This window comes from Monodelphis domestica, chromosome 1, assembly GCF_027887165.1.
Source record: "Monodelphis domestica isolate mMonDom1 chromosome 1, mMonDom1.pri, whole genome shotgun sequence".
NCBI lineage: Eukaryota > Metazoa > Chordata > Mammalia > Didelphimorphia > Didelphidae > Monodelphis > Monodelphis domestica.
Window position 1 is genome coordinate 591,068,269 of NC_077227.1, and position 8,570 is coordinate 591,076,838.

At 36.4% G+C, this 8,570-nt stretch overlaps 1 non-coding gene across 1 annotated transcript; it reads right to left on the bottom strand.

Moving 5' to 3' along the window:
* Positions 1-7,406: 7,406 nt before the first annotated feature.
* Positions 7,407-7,510, bottom strand: LOC130456612 (U6 spliceosomal RNA). Its single transcript, XR_008915683.1, has one exon. It is a non-coding gene; the product is annotated as a U6 spliceosomal RNA (small nuclear RNA).
* Between the last annotated feature and the right edge of the window lie 1,060 nt (positions 7,511-8,570).

The window sequence follows — 8,570 nt, forward strand, 5'->3', positions numbered from 1 at the left end:
CTACAACATGTAAACAGATACATATTCTATATATATATATATAATATACATATATTATACATATGTACATGTATTTGAGTAGAATGGATAGTACATTAACAGCTGTAGACATCTGGAAAGGTTTCTTATAGGAGGTTGTACCTAAAATTAACCTTTAAGAAAATTTGGATTTCTATGAGGTAGTAATGAGAAAGGAGTACATTTTATTAATGGAAGGCAGGCTTTGTGAAGGCACAAGTGTGGGAAATAGAAAAGGCCAGATTAAAAATTAGAAAATTCATAACTTATGATTGTGATTGCATTTCTCTTTCCAAGGTTTAATATTTATTGAAGTATGAAGATATGCCCTGATTATAGGCTCTAGTAAATGAAATACTTATGTTCCATGTATCTATTTAAATTTCCTAGTCTTGTATTTTATAGTAGGAAGCAAACTCTCAAATATTTTTATGTCCTAACACCTCTGATCAAGGCCTGGGATCTTAATTAAACAAATAATTATCCAACTCAATAAAAGTATGCATCAAAGAAAAATTAATTAATTTCCTAGTTTTTCCCTGTTGTAACCCTTAGAAGCTATTGAGAGCAGTATTTATATATGCATATAAATATTTCATTCTTTCCTTCCTTTCTTCATTCCTTTCCATTGTCACTCAGTGTGATGATCAACACAGGTCCATTGAATACTTGAACTGATTATTTTATTCTCAATATTTTCATATTTAACCAAACAACTTGACCAGTGACTCAGAGCAATGAATATATAACCTCTTGGTCTTTGTGTGTGTGTGTGTGTGTGTGTAGTTTTGCAGAGTTGAGTCTGTTCTTAAAGCTATTGTCCATTCATAGTCCTTGCTTCCTGGTTTACTGAATTTCTCTTCATAAGATAAACATAGGCAAACATGTACATGTTATATGTATATAACTTATATTCACGAATGCATTATATATACACAGACAATCTATCAATAAGTATATCTTTCTGAAGAGAGCCTTGCAATTTTCTATATGCTGTGAAAGATAGAGTGCACATTCCTTGAGTCAGGAGTTATATCTCAAGCTTCTCTGCTCAATATCAACTTCTCCCTCTCCCAACAAAAGAGGCTGCCATTAAGCCACCATCAATAAGGAATGAACTTTAAGTTGTAATGTTTGGCTCTAAAGCCATGCCCTAATACCTTAACTCCTTTGTGTCATGGGTAAGCGATCTATTTGTACCTGAGAGGGCGATGGATATAGCTATCAGTCAGGGTCCTATTAAAGTCAATCATTTATTGGTCTTAAGACTGATGTTTTTATTGTGGCCATTAATACCCATGAGGGATGAAACAGTGAAAATTCCCTTACTCATAGCACAGACGCAGATCAAGGCTTAAATGTATTGTTGTCTATAATCAAAATACAGAATTTTGTTTATGCCAAGAAATTATAGATTTCAGAATGAACACAAAAAAGTCAATTCATGATTTTTCTAATTGTTCTTATAAGAGCAAAGTTCAGATGGCATTTGGTCTATGTGTGTCAGGAGAAGCAACCTTTAGTGGAAGAAAACCCTAGCTGGACTTGTAGTCAGGAGAGCCCTAAGATCCCAGGTTTGTCACTTATTAGATATATGACCTTGGGTGAGTCACTTAGTTGTTCTTAACCTCAATTATCTCATCTATAAAATGCATCTCATCTATAAAATCTCATCTTAGCCTCAATTGTCTCATCTATAAAATGGAAATTATCAAATTTGTGCTATCTACCTTGCCAGTTTATTGTAAAGAAGATACTTGGATATTTTAACATGTTCTACAAATGAACTACCATTTATATTGTATTGTTATGTATTTTAATGTTATGTTATATATTGTAATGTTATGTCATTTGATTATATATCACTATTGTAAGGTTTAAATTTAGGTTTTATACTAAATAAGAGAGTTATAAAGTAATATTGTGGATGTTAATTTTAAAATATTATAGCTTAAGTCAAAATGATTTTTATCAGCTTTTATTTACAAAGAGGTAGAAAGAGTGAAAATGGAAATATAGAAAAATGACAGAGCCTTAAGAAGCCTACCAGCTCTTTTCCCATGAGGTCTGGCTCAGTCCCCCACAGGGGCTTCCCCAAGTCTGATCTCCATGTTGAGCCTTCAGTCAGAAATCCACCAGGGCAGCCTCCTCCAAAGCCAAGGCAGGAATCTCAGCCACTCACCCAGCAAGTCGATGCAGGATCCAAGGAAAAAGTCTTTTCCAAAAGCCAGGAAAGGAATGCTTTCCCAGATCATGTTGTTCTCTTTTTATACCCCCTTTTCCATATCATTTCCCATCTCTCCTCCTCTTCACAGAAACAAATTGCAGCCTTTCAATTTGCCTAGCACGGCCCAGGGGAAGGAGGGGTAGTGGCCTTTCGAGGTGTGAGCTTACTCTAGTAAGTGACTTGTAAACTCTCATACTTAATGCTAAGTATGGGTGCTTTGAATTATTGATTTGATTAGCTAAAAATAGACAAGGGGAGAGTTAATCCTAGCTTCACAACAACCCCCTGTGATTCTTTGGGAGACTAGGCTTCCCAATGAATAATTTAACATAACTAATTTATACCTCTAAAGATCTTCTAGCTAAAGGTGCATACAAAATTGCACTTTTTAAGAGGAAACTACAATAGTTGGAGATAAGACAGAAATAGAAGAGAAAGAGCAAAACCAATGTTTGCTAGTGTTAAGGGTAAAATTAGGGTTGTTGATTGAATATATTATATTAGTGGTCACCAGGGATTTAAATTCAATCCTAATAAATACTCAAGTCGGTCTGGGATTTTTATGGTGGTTTAATTACAACAGTAGGAAGAAATTAAGAAGAAGGAGAGAGAGGAAAGGGAATTGGACTGCTCCAGCCTGGGCTGAGCCAGAAAGGAGGTCAGAGGTCTTGGTCAAGGGACTTTTCCAGAAGCCAAGGGAAAAGGGAGTCAGCCTTACCACTCACCAAGGTCACTCAGGGAAGATGCCTCACCTAAACTATGCTACAGAGCCAAACACCACAAGCATGCCAAAAATTCTGCCCAGAGCTCCCAATGCCACTGAGAGAGCTATCACAGGAAGTGACGTGAATTATATAGGCAGTTCTTTACATCACTTCCTCTGTCTCACATGTACCAATGGTAGCTTAAGCTTGGCTTAGGACAGCTCAGGGGGTCAGTCAGTTGTTTCTGATTTGTCCCTTGCTAGCACATGTTGGTCATAGGCCATCTTCCTCACAGTTAATCCTTAAGTGGGGGTGTATACATTCCTGGTTGCTAGAATTCTAAAGACTAAGCAGGGTGGAGTAAATGTAAAATTCACACTAGGTGCATTGACAAAAAGTCAATTGGGGGCAATCCCCTTTGGCATAAGAGTTTATATTTAGAATAAATGTGTTCAACCCCCTTCAGTTCAATCAATTACATCCCAAAGTTCATTATGGATCTTTTGATGCAGTGTAGGTTTCTTTATGATACTTTCTCCAAATAGTTCACTTTCTTGATTCAAAGAGAAATTCTCTCAAAAAATTTTAAATCTTGGATTTTATGAAAATTATTCACTATACACACATATGTTTTAGTACAATTATAGATAAATAAACTTTTCCTTAAGTTACATTACTACTAAATTACAGTAGTAGTCTCTCCGTGATCGAGAATGACTATTGTCTTTGTGCAGTTTCATCTACGGTGTACCCTCATGTGGCTTTGGAGTCCAAAGACTGAGGTGCAAATTTTGTGGCACAAGCAACTACTTATCATGGAGGAAAAGGCTTTCTAGTGATTCTGCCTTATATCTACCCTTTCTACTCTTATCCTTACTCCTATGGCTCAGTGCTATATACCCTGAAATTAGTCTAGAGTTGGAGTGCTATCTGGGAGCATAGTAATTGTTCTGTGACACCTTTTTGGTGACCCTTTCCATTCTTGCAAAACAAATGGAAGATGAATTATAATTCTAGTTGTAGAAATAAGGAGCTATCTGAGCTTTCTTCTTATCCAGCTTAGGTAAGACACTCTACAGACACAGTCAGGGGCTTTTGTTTGAGAACCTGACAGGGATGTGCTGGAGCCAGCTCTAACCCCCTCCTGAGAGTCAGTTGTTAAATTTTCAGTATAAACATTTATACAGTAGAAATTAGCAATATTTACTTATTAAGACATAATTTGTTATTTTCTTAATTGTGTAGTCTTTAAGACAAGATGTTAGTATTTCAAATTAAGCTTAAAACTGAGTCCTGTGAACATTTTTTCTTCTTCTGTAGAGTTGGCTGTTTGTTAAACATTTACCAGTATAACTTTGTATTGCTCTGTAAAAATTGCCAGAGCTCAGCAGGAGTGCAATAGAAGGCTTAAGGAATGAAATCATTACCAGACTGGAGGACTAGCAAAGTAGGTATATAATAATAATTATTATTATAATGATAATAATAACTAGAATTTATATAATGCTTTAAGGTTTGTAAGATGTCTTATGTTTCATGTTATTTATGCCTCAGAACATCCCTGGATAGTTGCCTGGCTACTTTTTGTTCATCCCTAGGATACTCTTTTATTTGTAGAATTCAATTCAATCAAAGGAGCCCCAGAAAAGCATCATGAGGATATGGTATGTGACTTCTTGTCATTTTAGCCATACCTAATTCTTCATAATCCAATTTGGGGTTGTCATGGCAAAGACATTACAATAGTTTGCTATTTTCTTCTCCAGCTCATTTTAAAATAATGAGACAAAGGCAAGCAGGGTAAAGTGACTTACCCAGGGTCATACAGCTAGAAAGCTTCTGAGACTAGATTAGAACTACAGAAGATGAATCTTCCTAACTCCAGGCCTGGCACTTTATCCCCTGTGCTATCTGCTTCATGTGAGGTAGGCATTAAATAGGTAATACTTTGACTTTGTTCTGTAGGAAATAGGAAAACATTGGATGGTTTGCAGAGGAGTGGCAACACCACAGTAACACCTCTGACAAGTCTTTGGGTAGGAAGATCTCCTGTAAGGGAGGAGGAACTCACTATCCTCCAAGGAAATCTATTCCAGATCTGAATGGTTTTAATTTCCCCCTTACATCAAGCCTAGATCATCATCTGTACATCAGGTAAATTAATTGGGCAGCTGCATGAAGAATGGATTAGAAAGGATATGGATTAAAAGAAACAAATTCAGATGGTAGGAAAGGGGTCCATGAATGAGTTAATACAGTAAGGTTATAAAGATTTATCAATAAGTGCATTCACTTGAGTTCAATCAGGATACCTGATTCTTAGTTCTGCTACTAATTTGTTGTTGTGACCTTAGGAAATTCACTCGACTTCTTTTCACCTATATTTTTTCACCTCTGAGTTCACTTCCAGCTTCATAATTTCCACTTGGGATATCCCCATATTTTTGAAGACCAGTGGAAGACTAGTTAAGGAATAATTAGGAAAAAAATTAATTCAGTTAGCTGGTCTTGTTTAAATATGAAAACATGAATTACTGGGATAAGAATCCCCTATTTGACAATAACTTCTGGGAAAGTTGGAAAACGTGTTTAGAAGAAATCAGAGATGAACTATTATCTTATAGTAGAGGTCATAATAAGCTCAAAGTGGATATTAGAGCTGAATATCAATGTTTTTAATCACAGGAAAATTAGAAGAGAGAAACAGATCAAATAGCTTTTATAGCTTTGCCTAGGAGGAGATTCCTTTTTCTTAAAATTCAAGTTGAAGTTCAGAATTCTCTCCCTCCCACTCACTGAGAAAACAAGAAAAACAAAACCGATTTCAAACATGGGCAGGAAAATAAAACAAATTCCCACTTTAGCCATATCCAACATATATGTACACATTGATGGATATATTTGTGTGTATATATGTATATAGCTCATAATTGTTTATATGTATTCTTTAGTCTATACTCTGAGCCTACCGCTTCGCCATCTGGAGTTGTATTGCATGCCTCATCATAAGTTTTCTGGAACAGTGGTTGGGCTTTATTGTATTTATCAGAGTTCCCAAGTTCCTCAAAGCTTCCTGCCCTCCATATTTGTTATTGTAAAAATCGTTCTCCTGGGTCTGCCCATTCCACTCTTCACCAGTCCACATAAGTCTTCCCAGGCTTTCCTAAATCCATCCCCAACACTTCCCACAGCATAATAGCATTCCATCACATACACTTCATAATTTGTGCAGTCATTCCCCAGCTGATGGCCGCACCTCTTCCTTTGACCATCAATCAATTGGGAAATGGCTCTAATTCTTATAAATTTGGCCTTTAGCAGAGAAATATATTTTAAGATATTTTATTTTTACCAATTCTATATAAAAACAATTTTCATATAATTTTTCCGAAGTTGCAGAGAGATATATTGCAAGGATTCCTTCTCCTCAGTTTTCCATTTCTAGCTGCATTAGTTTTCTTTGTGTAAAATCTTTTTCATTTTATGAAATCAAATGTGTCCATTTTAACTTCTGTACCTTTCTCAGTCATGAACCCATCCTCCTCTCTATGAGGAGTGACAGTTAATTTTTACCAAGATCCTCTAATTTGTTTATAATTCATTCTTTATTTCTGAATCACCTATTTGTAGCTAGTTTTGGTATAGGATGTGAATGTTAGTCTATACTGTTTTCTGCCAGGCTTTTTTTTAAATAACAATTTTTATGCATCTGGGACCTCTGAATTTATCAAACGTGTGGCTACTATACTCATTTGCTCCTGAGTTCTATGTAATTAATCTATTCTACTAATCAATCTCTTCATTTCCTACCCAGTATTAAATTGTTTTAATGTTTACAATTTTATACTTTATGATCTGGTACTTCTAAGTCCCTTTCCTCCCAACATTTTTCTTTAATTGCCTCATATTCTTGACCTTTTGTTCTTTCAAGTGAATTTTGTTGTTGTTTTCCCTTGCTATCTAAAGTAATTCTTTAGTAGTTTGATTGGTATAGCACTTAAGTAAATTAATTTAGGTAGTGTTGCCATTTTTATTGGCTTTGCTTACTCATGAGCAATGAATATTTCTCCAATTATTTATATATGTTTTTATTTGTGTAAAAAGTGTTTTATAATTGTCTTTATAGGATTCCAACTTCTTTTGGAAGGTGATTCCCAAGTATTTTATACTACCTATATTTTTTAACCTTTGACCTTATTGGAAAAGCTTCGCTGTATCCTAATTACAAATGATGCTAGCTTTTGGTTTTAGAAATATACTATTTATCATTTGAAAAAAAGGTTCCATTTGTTCCTAAGTTTTCTAGTGATTTTTTAAAAAATTGGAATAGGTCTTGTATCTTGTCAAAAGCTTTTTCTGCATCTGCAGATATAATCATGATTTTTGTTGGTTTTGTTGATAATATGGTCAGTTATGGTTTATATTTTTCCTACTACAAACTAATCCTACTTTCCTGAAAAACTATGGAGGGCCTCTCAGATTTGCATGTTATCTTTGAACAGGGGCCATGCTAATCTTCTCTGTATCATTCAAATTTTATATACATGCTGCCAAAGCAGACACGCTTTCAAAGCTAAACAGAGTTGTGTTTGACTGTAGAAGTGAAAGGAAGTCACTTAGTTTGTACTTTTTTGAAAAGGGAAGTAGAATAGCCAGATTTTCCCTTAAGGAAAATCTCTTTGGCAGGACTATGGAAAATAGACTGATAGACTGATAGGGAAGAGATGTGAAGCAGGCAGAGACCAATTAAGAGACTGTTGCAAAACATAGGTAAGAGGTGATGAGGGCCTGAATACAGGTGGTAGCTGTTTGGGAAGGGAGAAGTGGTTGGATGTGAGAAATACTGTAGATATAGCCAATAAAGGTAGAAATGGCCAAGATTTGGCAGCTGTAGAGTGAAGGAGAGAGTAAGAAACTATGGATGACGCCAAAGTTACCATTTCCGGGGCCAGTCTGTGATTGTAGATGTAATACAGACAAAATTTGCTGAATTTTCACATTGATTAGAGCATCCAAAACCTATTCCCTCCTCCTATCTTGTCCTCCCATGTCTTCAGTGGAAGCAGGTTGGTTAAATAGCAGAGGCTTCCTCCTGAACAAGAGGTCATGAAATCCTAACAGATCCAAGCCACAGTATCCCCCTCCAGTTTCCAGAAAACTTGTCCAAAGGGCTGACAGGCTAGTTTTTAGTACCAGTATTTATTGTCTTTCTCAAGTCCTGGCCTAGAGCCTGGAGCCTGGTAATGCTGGGTGAGTGATTAGACATGGGACCCTCATGCATCTAACTTAAAAATCTCAATTACACCAGAAAGAGGGTTCAGTGTAACGTATAGGGTCCTGGGGACAGTCGTGTAAATAACAAACAAGGGCACTTGCTGTGATCCATCGTTTGTCCCATGAGTGGCCAGACAGCCTTGGTCTGGGCATGGCCCCAAGCTAGCCTGTGAGAGGCTTCTGAAGTTCCATCAGGGGGCAGCAGCAGCCAGCAGTCCAATTCTAACACATTTGCCCCTACTCTTAGTCCTCTGCCAACGTCCTCTGATCACCACTGTCAGGGCAAAAACTTAATACAAGCCATGCAGCAGAAACCTCATTCCCACTGGTCTGCTCATGGAGTAGGG